This window comes from Staurois parvus, unplaced genomic scaffold (assembly GCF_062004578.1).
Source record: "Staurois parvus isolate SC_StPar_1 unplaced genomic scaffold, SC_StPar_1.0 ptg000276l, whole genome shotgun sequence".
Classification (NCBI taxonomy): domain Eukaryota; kingdom Metazoa; phylum Chordata; class Amphibia; order Anura; family Ranidae; genus Staurois; species Staurois parvus.
The window spans coordinates 5,615,307-5,630,374 of record NW_028318072.1 but is presented as its reverse complement, the minus strand read 5'-3'; the positions used below and the strand labels follow the sequence as shown (position 1 = coordinate 5,630,374).

The following is a 15,068-nucleotide window of genomic DNA, read 5'->3' as shown; positions in this document are numbered from 1 at the left end:
ATGTAAGGAAGAGTTCTAGGTATGGGTATTTTATACATAGTGTGGGGGTTAGCTCAAGTGGGGATCACCTTCCCTGGGAAAAAGGCAGTCCAAATGCAGGTCTTTTCCTAAAATTTTGACATGTCAGCTTTATTTAAAAGGTTGCACAGGAAAACAAACAAAATGAACAGAAATGATATCTTTGCAATCTAGGCATTAACTAAACAGCACAGATTCCTCTCTCACAGGGGAAGGGTTTCTCTCAGTCACCAAGCACAATTTCCACATGTAGCTCGCTCAGGCTTCCCTGAGTCCCAGGCCAGAGCAATCTTTTGCTCCAGTCCTTCCTTATTTATCCCACACTGAACCCACACTGTCAAGATAGCCCACAAAATGTGGACCGGATTCCACCTTAGTTTCCTACATGAGAAAACATGGGAGGTGACACATACCATCCCTCAACCACCTTGCCTTTCATTATTTCACAAAGGTTACATTGGTTCAGCTTGTATCAATGCAAGTATACATATGCCATAACTGGCTGGTGCCCCTGGAAACTGGAAATCCCACACTGGAAGCTAGAAATAGACACCGCTACTACAGTGATCTCTGCTTGCTTCCGGGTCCTGTGCTGACAGTCCAGCCTGATGCATTCCAAAACACAGGAGGTTGCCCACTTGGCATTGACACCATTCAGAGAATGCTTTGCACTTTTTGAATGAATACAAAGCATTCTCTGATTTAACAAGGTGAAGAGGTGAGGTGATGCCATCAAGTCTACACAAGTGAAGATCACTGGAGTAGCAGTGTATATTTGATTGAATGATTTCCAGTATCGAGGACATATACATAGTTACATTGGTCCAAACTAGACTCATTTATTTATTAATTTCAGGTACTTTTATAGCGCTGTCAATTTTACACAGTGCTTTACATATATATTGTACATTCACATCAGTCCCTAACCCTCAAGGGGTGTACAATCTAAGGTCCCTAACTTGTATTCTTACATACAGATATTAGGGCCAATTTAGACAGGATCCAATTAACCTACCAGCATGTCTTTGGAGTGTGGGAGGAAACCGGAGTACCCGGAGGAAACCCACACAGGCACAGGGAGAACATGCAAACTCCATGCAGGCAGTGCCGTGGCTGGGATTTGAAACAATGACTCTAGTACTGCCAGACGGAAGTGCTAACCATTTAGCCACTGTGCTGCCCAATGTAACTATGTATAAAATATCCATACCTGAAATTTCTCTTTAAACATAAATATTCAAACTATTGCATAAGCCCATTGGTGCCTAAGTTGTCTTACATAACTGCACTGAAAGTAGATGGAACATTTGAGATGGATCAGAAGAAGCCAGTGCACTGCGTGTTTGAATATCTTCATTCCAATCAATAAATAAGACTTTGAAGCATGAAGTGAGGGTTGTATATGATCTTTCTATGACCTTTTCTAAAAGCACCACACAAGCTGACTGTCATTAAAATGTGCATTCATAACAGATAAGAGACAATATACTTTTTACAATTTGAACAGTATTTGACAGACAAATGAATGTATCCACCAACATAGGCTGGCAATGTTGCTCCTCCAGATCTAATTAAACAAAGAATACTTATTTCCTCTGAAATTCTGTTTTCTGTCTGTGGTCACATAATGATCTGTCTCGACAGCAAAGGCAGCGTTATATGACAGCTTCTTATCGACGCACTTTGAGGAGAGTTCATCAATGGAGTAAGAAGGTGTAGGTGCCCCAAGGTGCTCTTTGTTAAAGGGAGTACTTCTTCTGATGGCACAAGGTAGCTGTGATTTGTCCTGTTGATCAGTAATGGCGGTCACAACCTCAAACAGTTTTCCACACAAAGAAAGCAGCGTATTCCTAGTTAGTACCAATAAGTAATGTGTCAGAAAGGGACAGTAGGGGACATTTGGCTTTCTTGTATTTTCTACAGATCTTTAAAATGCAGTTTTGATAATTTTCTTTATGCTACAAAATAGGAAACGTGAATTATAAAAATTTATAGAACAACAATTTTTCTTTAAAGATGCAAAAGAACTTAGTATATCTGTGTGTAAAGATTAGTAGGTATTGTAGTAAAAAAAAAACCTATAGATACAGATACAGGAGTGAAAAAAGATGTGTGGGACATGTGCTACTTTTTTCAGTGCAGGTTGTTGCTACGTAGTACACCGCATCACAACCTGCTGTGGTGCATAAACATTACTCATCTACAGTCCCTTATACAGCCATAAGGGGCTGTTCACACGCCGTGGCCATGAAGCTTTGCATTGCAGATGCAGCACATTTATTGAAGCATATCACTTTAATGGGTGGCTCACAGTTGCTATACTTTTGTCCCATTGTAATTAACCACTTCCAGTCCGGACACTTTTACCCCCTTCCTGTCCAGCGCAATTTTCAGCTTTCAGTGCTATCACACTTTGAATGACAATTGCGCGGTCATACAACACTGTACCCATATGAATTTTTTACCATTTTTTGAGACAGATAAAGCTTTATTTTGGTGGTATGTTTTCACCACTGGGATTTTTATTTTTTTTGCTATGTAAAAGAAAATGTCCAAAAATTTTGAAAAAAAGTGTTTTTCTTATAAAATTTTGCAAATAAATAATCTTTCATCATAAATCTTGGCTAAAATGTATTCCGTTTTCTTTTTAGTAAAAAAAAAATAAGCCAAATTAGTTTATAACCAAAAATTATAATTTTTAAACATTTTTTTTACATTTTTATTTAATTTTTTTATATTATTATTTATGGTTTTTTTTTGTTTTGTTTTTACATACTGTCACCATGGTGACACTGTACTACTTGTGGGGGGTGATGCAGATTTTTTTTTTATACAGAGATTGGTTTTACATCCATATAGGATGTAAAAGCAATGATTTCTCCTCTCTGTCTGCATTCTTGCAGCCATTGAGAAATACTGAGTGAGCTGTGATTGGTCACAGCTTGTCACATGGCACAAGGCTGTTGTGAATAGCCTTGTACCATGTGACCTCTGTGATCATTCACAGATTTCACACGTAGTAAGCAATGATGTCACAAGTGACATCTTGCTTACTACTTTGCATGTGATCACTGATTGTCCGGAGGACACAGCGGGCACCGGATTGCGGTGCTGCGCGCTCCCAGGGAGCGCGCACAGCTAGAAACGGCGGGTGCTGTTTATGAACGGCAACCCGGCCCTGGAGTGCCACCGTCCTGCCGTTTCTAAACAGCAGGCGGACAGCAAGAGGTTAATAAAAAAAACATGCACTCATGAGGTGCTGGGATTGCTCCCTGAATTCCTAATAATGGCCACTTAGCTGTACTCCAAGGGAATAGTGTGAACCTCGTTTAGGGGGGCATTCAAACATTTATTTATTTGTTATTACAGGTACTTATGTAGGGTTGTCAATTTACACAGCGCTTTACATATATATTGTACTTTCACATCAGTCCCTAACCCTCAAGGAGCGTACAATCTAAGGTCCCTAACTCACATTCATATATACACATACTAGGGCCAGCTAGACAGGATCAAATTAACCTACCAGCATGTCTTTGGAGCATGGGAGGAAACCAGAGTACCCGGAGGAAACCCACACAGGCACAGGGAGAACATGCACACTCCAGGCAGGTGGTGCAGATACGAACCAATGACCCTAGTGCTGCCAGGGGGAGGTGCTTACCATTTAACCACTGTGCTGCCCAAAAGGTGCATTCCAGGTCACTAGATTATAGATAGAAGTGGGTGTAGTCTGTATAGATAAAATAAATTACTCAAGAGGCAGGCTTGACCCATTTCAAGGTCTTATTTTCAATTTTTACTGGAGTGTTCCTTTAGCACAGATAACAAAGACATTAAATCATGAACATTTTATGTGCTCTTGTTATCTTTCTATGTACAATTCTTCCTGGACTTATTAGGATCTTTATTTACCATATTGTACCAGCTGTCTGGTGAACAGACCCCAGGGAAATTAAATTTACTGTATCCATATTGCAGTTTTTATACACGTTGCATACATAGAAAATATTCCAGGAGTTATAAAGTGATTTCAAAATGCTAGAAACTCTGCAAGACATTGTTAAACTGGCACAGTGTATATCTTATATTAGAGACTGGCATTCTGGGCCTTGCAGGGAATGTATAATTATCGTCACTACGGGGGGTACATCTGCTAAAGGATCTGTGCAAAGATGCTAGGGCTGCCTTTTTTTATTGACAGTGATAATCCCTTATACCCTTATATTGTAAGATATGCTGCCACACACTTGTGATCTTAGAAAGTACAGATTGCAGAGAAGCGCATAGTTCTTCAACATGGCAGACAATAGGCATAGATTCATATCAACAATACATTTTTGGCTTTTGCATTCTGCAATTCCAAGTTTTTTCAATTTTTTTATGGGAATGGAATTGTGAAAAAGCCATAAAGATGGCAGCCTGGCACTTGATTTATTATATTCTCACTGTAGGTGCTTATAAAGTGCTTACAAAGGTTAGTTTTTATTTGCTTGGTTTAAATCTTTAAAAAAAAATGGTACAGGGATTGCAAGAAAAAAAAAAAAACTGCTGTGTTAATGTGAAGGACTACCTTATTTACTGTATGTCGTTTATGTTTTACCCATATTTCTACTTTAAATGACTAAAATATTTTCTTGATACCAAAATATTTATGATCATGGGGGCCTACATGGCAAATTCTGAAATCCAGAATTTGATATCAAAGTAATCCCATCATCCTTACACAGTGCAGTCATCCCTGTAGTTGGACATCCCATATTTTGGGCATTATTGAAATAAAAGTACATTTTAAAATAATAAAGCAACTGGGATTGCAATACTCACCTCTTCTCTGGTGCTGTCCACTTCAGACTCCCAGGTTCGATGATTCCAAGCCCAGCAACAGTAACTGTCTGCATGTCTATCAATCAGGGGCGGACTGACAACTCATGGGGCCCCTGGGCAATAGGGCATCATGGGGCCCCTGTGTCCTTGCCCACACTCAAACCACACCCAAAAAAGCCTATGAAATTTACCAGGGACATCTCATGGGGCCCCCTTCTGACCCCGGGCCCTCGGGCAGTGCCCGAGTTCCCAATTGGTCAGTCCGCCCCTGCTATCAATAGCATTTACTTTTCATTTAATTTCATTTAAATCTAAATATAATTTTTAATAAGGAAAATATTTGCTCTTCATTTCCTTGGTCTGCGCGTTTATTGAAGCCACTCTGAAGGTTTCCATTTTCTCTCAATTTTTTTATACCATTTAACACACAAAGGTGGGTGGGAACAATCAAAATTTAAGTTTCCAGTGGAATAAAAACAGCTTGAGAGTTAGGAAGTTTGTCAAGGATATCTCACTGTTTAAAAATCAGAGACATATAAAAAGCCAGGGGCTGATCCTCCCTAGCCCCCCCCCCCCCCCCAAGGCTCAGCCTAAAACTACAATGCAACATTTGGGTGGACTGACCCTGTATTCGCTTTAGTCCATGGAAAAAATAATGCAAATTTTCTTCTCTGGTCTGTATTCTTGGCACATCTTCAGATCCAGTATCAGAAACCAGCAGTTTGATATTTGGTTCTGTTGCAGACCTCGGACTGTAAATTAGCGATCTGGATAAAGAGCACTGTTATGCTGACATATTCGCTTGTAATGTGCTGGAACACCTACTCAATTGGAGTGGCCTGATTTACATACAAGGGTGAAGTTGTGGCAAAGAGAGGCGTATAATTAAAATTACAAGGGTTAGAGCTGACTGAGTAGTATTTCTATAAAGTGTTGCATCTTCAGAAATACTCACAATGCCCTTGTTTAACCATCATTATTCAAATAGAAGATTTCTGATGCTTTGCTGTATTAATGTAACTGCATCTGTATGTCTGCTTCAAAGGCTGCTATTTCTTGGCCTTGAAGGAGGCTATCCCTTTGTGCTCAAACATCAGAGACTGGTTCAAAAGGATCTTAACCCTTCTCTGTGGGTACCATTCTGTGTTCTGCAAATAGCTATATATTAGGAATAAGCCACATACAACCATTCCCACAAGCGTTGAGGATGTGATGAAGTAATATCTTGCCACACCTTGATGACATAATGATGGTTACAGTGATGATATCATTCTACATAAACAACAGGCCTCCATGTGTTGTACTTGTGTATGAGGTCTTTTGACCCTGAATATGTGCAACCTGAAGGTACGAAGAACACTTGAGATTTTGGGTGTCAGCTCTGTCCAACCCCAGCTCAGCCATAACATCTTAAATGCTGCTGCATGACAATGTCAGCACTTCATGATGTCATTTAGTATGTTTGTCTGACATATATTAAAGGAACACAGTATCATTAGTCAGTAACGTGTCATGGCTTAAATACAGTGTCAAGATATCAGCACTACAAGATTTGTGCCCAGATCCCTGGAATGGGATACTTTCTATAATAAGTAATGTCCAGTTTAATGGGTCAAGTAGAGAGACCTATAGGAAGACAAGAACAGACAACAGGAAACACTATTTCTAGAAGACAGGGGCTTACAAGTGAAGTGAGTGGCTTTTGCCGTATTCCCACCCCATTGCTCTCCTCGAAGATGTAAAGAATATCCCCTTTAAGAAATAAAGTTCCTTGTAAAAGTCCTACTATTAAAGGTATTTGTACAGCATCAACAATATACACAGTTCCTGCCCTCAAGAATCTTATAATCTAAGGCCCCCACCTCACATGCATGCGTGAGGCCCAGGGGAGGACTGACAACTCATGTGGCCCCTGGGCAATAGGGGATCATGGGGCCCCTGTGTCCTCAACCACACTTAAAACCACACCCAAAAAAGCCTATGAAAGGTACTAGGGGCATCTCATGGGGCCCCCTACTGACCCTGGGCCCTCGGGCAGTGCCCGAGTACCCGAATGGTCAGTCCGCCCCTGATGAGGCCTAAGTCTTTGTTCACCCTGGTGACAGAGGGCCAGTAAAAACAGATGGTTGATCAAGGTTTTTACTGACTCCTGGCCACACACTTCCAAAAGCGTTGAGTTTTCATTGCCGCAGCCTCTGTCATTTGCTTCGCAGTGTAGTAATTTTAATTTAGAATGTCACATTTGACAGATGTCACCACCTGTCAAACTTGCTTATTGAAGTCAATTGGATTGTACCACTACCCTGTACCAAACACAACTATGGCCCCATGGTGCAGTATTTCAATGTAAAATCCCCAGCTAGTTATTAAAAATAAACTGGATTGCAGGAGGCAGCAGCATTGCAAATAACTTTTTGGAGGGGTTAAGTCTGCCAAAAGTGTGAAAGAGAAGAGTGTCGACACCCAAACAAACCCAAACCTGCTTACAAGAGACTGTAGTCTACAGTTTTATGTAAGAGCTTCATTCTAACTCCAGGTTACGTTGGCTGTGTTCATGAAAAGGAAATGGACACAGCTAGAGCCTGGCACACAGTCCTTATATCACACCTTAGGGTATCAGAGAAGTAAGGTAATCTTGTACTGAACCCGACTCTACATGCAGCTGCCAGCCAGTAGACCATGGAGAATAGAGACACATGTTCTGACTTTGTGCAAACAGTAATGAAACTCAGCTGGGCACAGTCTTATAAACACAACACCAAAGCAAAGTGACTTGTACAGAAGAGCCTTTTTGAGCACGAGATGAATAACACGCCTCATAAGTGACCTGATTAGTTAGGGCTGTTTAATTAGCACTGCCTTAAATATGCACTATTTGAACTATCAAAGGGTACCACTGCTTAGATATTTTGTTCTATAATGAGTTTTGAAGGGTCCTCTATAACAATTTTCCTAGCAAGAGATGTACGTGACATTTTTGTATATTAAGTAATATTATAGTGTTTTTTTCTTTTTCAAATGCTTGCCAAGTGTTATTACTATATATATACAAATCCTGCATTTATCTGTATAATTATGTACTGTGAATACATACAGGTTGCAGGTTTGTTGCCAGGCACAAATCAAGTTTTCTTCTTAAACAAAAGTGGCTCACACTGCTTGTTCCTGACACAATCACAAGAGGATTTTCGTTGGGTCTGTAGGGGGGATCAGGGTGGCAGGGGAAATGAAGGTAAGAGAAGGAACCTTTGAGTTCCTTTTTTATTGCATTTGAGTTAGTTTTATTACCTTTGTCTCAATACAGAATCACTTTAAAACAAACCTGTAATCTGCTCATGCAGGGCAAAGCAACAGGTTATTTTTTAAAATGTATTTACAAACTAAATTATTTTTGTTGATTTGGATAGATTAGGGAAGGGTTAGAAAATTGTTATTTTATTGCTGTCTGTGTCCCTAGAGTGATTAACTTTCTTTCTTCGTCCTAATAACCACTGTCTACAGGACTGAAAATGAGAGGAAATCAAAAATGTTGCGTGGTTACCAAATGGGGGAGGGGTGGACCTTCCACTGGGGGCACTTGTTCCAGAGACAGCTGTCTAAATAGCGATTTGTCTCATACTAGAGAAATTTCTTCTCATTTTTTGTGAAGCTAAGTCTCCCCAACAGGACACAGATAGCAAAATGAAATCCCAACATAGATTTTGACCATTTCCGTACCGCTTTACCGAAATACTGCTACAGGGTGGCAGCAGTGCGCAAAATCACGTATATATACGTGATTTTGCATTCCCGGGTAGGGTGCGCGTGAGCCTGCATCGCCATTCGCGGCCACCGCTCTCAATCACCAGGTCTCGGCCGGTGATTACTCACTGGCGCCCGGTGATTGCCGAGGATCTCTGATGAGGGGAGAACTGTTAGTAAACAAAACAGTTCTCCTCCCTGTCAGCTCCTGCACACTGCTTTGTAAAGCAGTGCAGAGCAGTGTGTTTAAAGCGAAGCACAAACACAGAACATCATAGTAAACTGGCACACAGCACACAGTTAACCCTTTGATCACCCCAGATGTTAACCTCTTCATGCCCAGTGCCATTAGTACAGTGTCAGTGCTTTTTATTAGCACTGATCACTGTATTGGTGTCACTGGGGATGTCAGTGACACCAAGTCAGTTCCCCCCAGTGTCAGAATGCCCACCGCAGTCCCTCAATCCCGCTATAAGTTGCTGATTGAGACTATTATTAGTAAAAAAAAAAAAGCCCAGTATACAGTCATGGCCGAAATTGTTGGCACCCTTGATATTTCTCCAGGAAATCATGTATTTCTCACGAAACGTATTGCATTAACACATGTTTTGCTATACACATGTTTATTCCCTTTGTGTGTATTGGGACAAAACAAAAAAAGGGAGGAAAGAAAGCAAATTCGACATAATGTCACACAAACCTCCAAAAATGGGCTGGACAAAAGTATTGGCACCCTTTCACAACTGCGGATAAATAAGAATGTTACAAGCATGTGATGCTCCTGTAAACTCACCTGGGGCAAGTAACAGGTGTGGGCAATATAGAAATCACACCTGAAAGCAGATAAAAAGGAGAGACGTTCACTTAACCTTTGCATTGTGTGTCTGTCTGTGCCACACTAAGCATGGACAACAGAAAGAGGAGACGAGAACTGTCTGAGGACCTGAGAACCAAAATTGTGGCAAAATATCAACAATCTCAAGGTTACAAGTCCATCTCCAGAGAACTAGATTTGCCTTTGTCCACAGTGCGCAACATTATCAAGAAGTTTGCAACCCATGGCACTGTAGCTAATCTCCCTGGTCGTGGACGGATGAGGAAAATTGATGAAAGATTGCAACGCAGAATAGTCCGGATGGTGGATAAGCAGCCCCAAACATGTTCCAAAGACATTCAAGCTGTCCTGCAGGCTCAGGGAGCATCAGTGTCAGCGCGAACTATCCGTCGACATTTAAATGAAATGAAACGCTATGGCAGGAGACCCAGGAGGACCCCACTGCTGACACAGAGACATAAAAAAGCAAGACTACAGTTTGCCAAAATGTACTTGAGTAAGCCAAAAGCCTTCTGGGAAAACGTCTTGTGGACAGATGAGACCAAGATAGAGCTTTTCGGTAAAGCACATCATTCTACTGTTTACCGAAAACGGAATGAGGCCTACAAAGAACAAAACACAGTACCTACGGTAAAATATGGTGGAGGTTCAATGATGTTTTGGGGTTGTTTTGCTGCCTCTGGCACTGGGTGCCTTGACTGTGTGCAAGGCATCATGAAATCTGAGGATTACCAAAGGATTTTGGGTCGCACTGTAGGGCCCAGTGTCAGAAAGCTGGGTTTGCGTCCAAGATCCTGGGTCTTCCAGCAGGACAATGACCCCAAACATACGTCAAAAAGCACTCAGAAATGGATGGCAAAGAAGCGCTGGAGAGTTCTGAAGTGGCCAGCAATGAGCCCAGATCTAAATCCCATTGAACACCTGTGGAGAGATCTTAAAATTGCTGTTGGGAAAAGGTGTCCTTCCAATAAGAGAGACCTGGAGCTGTTTGCAAAGGAAGAGTGGTCCAAAATTCCGGGTGAGAGGTGTCAGAAGCTTATTGATGGTTATAGGAAGCGACTGATTTCAGTTATGTTTTCCAAAGGGTGTGCAACCAAATATTAAGTTAAGGGTGCCAATACTTTTGTCCAGCCCATTTTTGGGGTTTTGTGTGACATTATGTCATATTTGCTTTTCTGCCTCTGTTTTATATTTGTTCCAATACATACAAAGGGAATAAACATGTGTATAGCAAAACATGTGTTAATGCAATACCTTTTTTGTGTGAAATACTTGATTTTCAGGAAAAATATCAAGGGTGCCAACAATTTCGGCCATGACTGTATATATCACCATTTGTAAACGCTATAACTTTCATGTAAACCAATTAATTTACATATAGTGGGATCTTTTTGTAGCAAAGACATGTAGCATAAAACATTTTGGCCTAAATTTATGATGAAATTAGAATTTTAAAAATTTTTACTGGACTTGTTTAATAGCAAAAAGTCAAAAATATTGTTTATTTTCTCAAAATTGTCGGTCTTTTGTATATTATAGCGCAAAAAATAAAAAATGCACAGGCAATCAAATATCACTGAAAGAAAGCTCTATTCATGGGAAAAAAGGACATAGATTTCATTTGAGTGCAGCGTTGCATGACCACGCAATTGTCAGTTAAAATAACGCAGCACCAAAAAAAAATGGCCTGGTCAGAAAGGGGGGTAAATCCTCTGGAGGGCAAGTGGTTAAAGAATATGTTAACCCAACATTTTATATTCCTGCTCTGTGCCTACTGTACCATGAAAAAGTATCCTGTTCTCTCTGTATTGCTTCCTTTGTGTGAAATCCCTGGTGTTCCTGCTAGTCCCTCTGCTTTCCTATTACAAACTGACCACACTAAGCAGGGCAGCACAGTGTGGTGACTTCTCTAGCCATGCTGGATAACTCAGCCTGATCTCCTCCAATGATCAGACTTGTCCTGACACGCCCCCCCCCTCACAGCCATTCACTGGGAAGACCAGTGTTCTGCTGATTTTCCTCCCCCAGATCCTTATTCAGAACAGAGAGTATGTGATCACTTCTAAAGAAGGGGAAAAAAATTATTTAGAATTGTTTTTATATATCTATACACAAATGTTTTGCCTTCATTTCTATTTTAAACTGAATGGGTTGTTTTATATTGTTAGGGTTTGTAATCATTTCAACTTTTTAAGAGTATTGGCTTTAGATATATTGTAATAACAGCCCCACCAACAGCACATACACTCTTTCCTTTTGCAAATCCATCACTATCTTCAACCACTGGAAGCAGAAAAAAAAATAACCAATACTTCTGGGTCTGGTGATATTGTGACAGCACTGGCACTTGGTGATTGGCAATCCGGACATCCAGTTATCTCACATTGGGACAGTGAGGGAGTCTTTAGACTGGTTATTCAAGGTTAGGTAAATATGTGCTGGTGAGGTCAGAGTGAACCTGTTGTTTTCGCTGCATGGAAAAAGCACGTTTACTCTAAGGGCCTTTTTCTATCTATTCTTATACAGTAAAATGCATTTTGGCATTACTACGTGTGCATTTGTACATTTTATACAGGCATTTATGCATGCTTTTTTTGGTATGCAGTTTTTATTAAACCATTACACAAAGATAAGGAAAAACATGCAGAATAAGAATTTTTCTTAGCGCAGATAGGATGAAAATGCGCAAAAATGCTTGTTTGTACATTTCCCAATTATTTTTGTGCAACAGCTTAATGTGCTTAAACTCACAAAAATGCAGCATGTCTTATAATGTTCTAGAATTGAATTACACACTATGCTGTAGTATTGTGAATTGTCCACATAAGTATCACATTTCTACATGAAATGCATTTTTATGGAGGAAAATGCAGACTGCACACTGTGGCAAAATGGAAAAGTGTGTACAGTCCCTAAGGCCATCCACAGGCTGAATATAGAGCGTGGTTTGAGAGAGATATAATGAAAATGTAAGAGATTTGAAAATGGTATAAAAGAAAAACCTAAATTAGTAAAAGTGTTTTTATTTAGCCCGAAAAAATATCTCCTAATCAATAAGGTCATACTCAAGGTCAATTAAAAGCTTTGGAAGAATTGTGTCTTTGGTCCAAGAGCCTGAGAAAGGATTAGAGGTCATACACTATTTGAGGAAGAGACATTTCAGTTTACCAGTATGGTACCCTTATTACAGTGTTCATTGTCACTGGATACTAACATTTATAGGTAAAGTTGATCCAGGGAATTACCAATTGCCTTTAGGGGGATCAGGAAGGAATTTTTTTCCCTGCAGGAGCAAATTGCATTATGCTTTGCTGTTTTTTTGCCTTCCTCTGGATCAACTCTGGGGATAGGATTATAACTTTTTTTTTTTTAATGGTTGAACTGGATGGACTTTTTTCAGCCAGACTAACTATGTAACTATGATATATAGAAAGCATGCTTCAGCTCTCACATTATTTAAGTTGTCCATTTAATGCTTTAATTGTATATTACAAAATAAGTGTGAAATGCAAAGGTGCATTTTCCTTGTTTTCAAAACATAAAAAAAGCCCAATAAACATGAATTGCATTGGTTTCACTAAAATGAATGTAAAAGATGTTTTAATAAGGTGAAGAAGATTCAGCTTATATATAGGAAATGCAGACAAATAGCAGATTGACCTCTTGTACAGTAATCTCACAGAAAAATTAAGTAATCAACTAAGCTCCCCTTTGTATCTGGCCTGCTACTAACAAAAAAGTAATAGGCTGCTATTAGGATTTGTTATGTATAGAGTGGCTTATTCATTTATTTATGGTGGTCTTAGTTCATTCATCAACAATAATGAAACAATATTTGTATTTCTGGAACCTGATCATCACATCTTTACAGTATGTGTTTATGGACACTTGACCATCACACCTATACAAGCATGTTGGACATCCCATTCCAAAACCATGGACATCATTATGAATTTGGTTGCTGCTTTGTGACTATTACATTCTCCATTTTTCTGGGAAGGCTTGTAAATTTGTGTCTATTCTGCTATAAGAACATTTGTGAGGTTAGATAGTGATATTAACCCCTTGCCTACCAGCCACTTATAACCCCTTCCTGCCCAGGCCAATTTTCAAGTTGCAGCGCTGTTGCACTTTGAATGACAATTGAGCAGTCATGCAGCACTGTACCCACATGAAATTTGTATAATTTTTTTCACACATATATAGCTTTCTTTTCGTGGTATTTAATCTCTTCTGGGTGTTTTATTTTTTGCGCTATAAACAAAAAAAGAGCAAAAAATGTTTAAAAAAAAGTTTTGCTTTGTTTCTATTATACAATTTTGGAAACAGGTAATTTTTCTCCTTCACTGATGTGCATCGATGAGGCTGCACTGATAGAAAGCACTGATGGGCACTGATAGACAGCATTGATGGGCACTGATGAAGTGGCATGGATAAGCATTATTGATGGGCACTGATAGGCTGCACTGATGAGGTGGCACTAATGAGGTGGCACAGGTGGGCATTGATGAGGAGGCACTGATGATGCTGCACTGATATGCAGCAATGATGGTCACTGATAGGCTGCACTGATGGGCAGCGCTGACTGGCGGTACTGGCTGACAGCCCTGACTGAAAGCACTGACTGATGGCACTTGCTGCCGCCACTGTTGGGTACTGATGGGCGTAACTGATGGGCACTGATGGGTGACACGGCTGGGCAGTGATGGGCATAACTGCTGGGCAGCACTGATGGGTGGCACTGCTGGGGAGCACTGGTGGGAGGCACTGCTGGGCACTGGTGGGAGGCACTGTTGGGCACTGGTGAGAGGCACTTCAGGGCACTGATCATCAATGCCCTGATGATCAGTGCTGATCTGCTCTGTGACAGCTGCCAGTTATCGGCAGTACTTTCCTCACACTGTGACAGCGTGAGGAAAGTGCTACCGATAACCGGCAACTGTATTTACTCTGTGATCTGCTGTGCCATTGGACACAGCTGATCAAGTGGTAAAAGGCCGCTGTGATTGGCCTTTGACCTCATCATGTGATCAGCTATGTCTGTAGGACACAACGATCACAGAGAACGCCGGGCACATGCCCCTGAGGGTGCGCAGGAGGGCGCATTCTGGGAGGATGTCATATGATGCCCTCCCAGAACTGGGTAACCGTGCTGTAGCCATCATTTGGCTATAGCGCGGTTACCAAGTGGTTAAACAAGAAGACCTGGCTTAAAATCATCATTCCAACTGATCCCAAAGGTAATTATTAGGGTTGAGGTCAGTACTTTGTTCAGGCCATCCAAGTTCCTCCACACCAAGTTCATCAAACCATGTCTTTATGGAGCTGGCTTTGTGTAGAGGGGCACAGGCATGCTGGAATATAAAAAGGCCTTCTTTGAACCCATTGCCACAAGGCTGGAAGTGCACACATTTTTGTATGCTGCAGTATATACCACACCCATGGCTGGAAACACCTGAATTTACTCATTTGAAGAGGTGTCCACATATGTTTAGTCATAGAGTAGATGTGACAGTTAGGTGCTAGCAAGCTTTTGGCCATATAGTGTATAAAATGATGCAGCACCTCTGCCAGAGAGTACATCTAGGTCAGATTAAAGATTAATTCGACCTAAATTGCAAGAGGGTTTATTTATGAAATGGCTTTG

The 15,068-nt window shown here is 40.7% G+C and overlaps 1 protein-coding gene across 3 annotated transcripts in view; it reads left to right on the top strand.

The window, feature by feature from the left end:
* Positions 1 to 15,068, top strand: part of LRRTM4 (leucine rich repeat transmembrane neuronal 4) — an 889,364-nt gene that overhangs the window by 43,260 nt on the left and 831,036 nt on the right. The gene's annotated exons all lie outside the window — the stretch shown is intronic.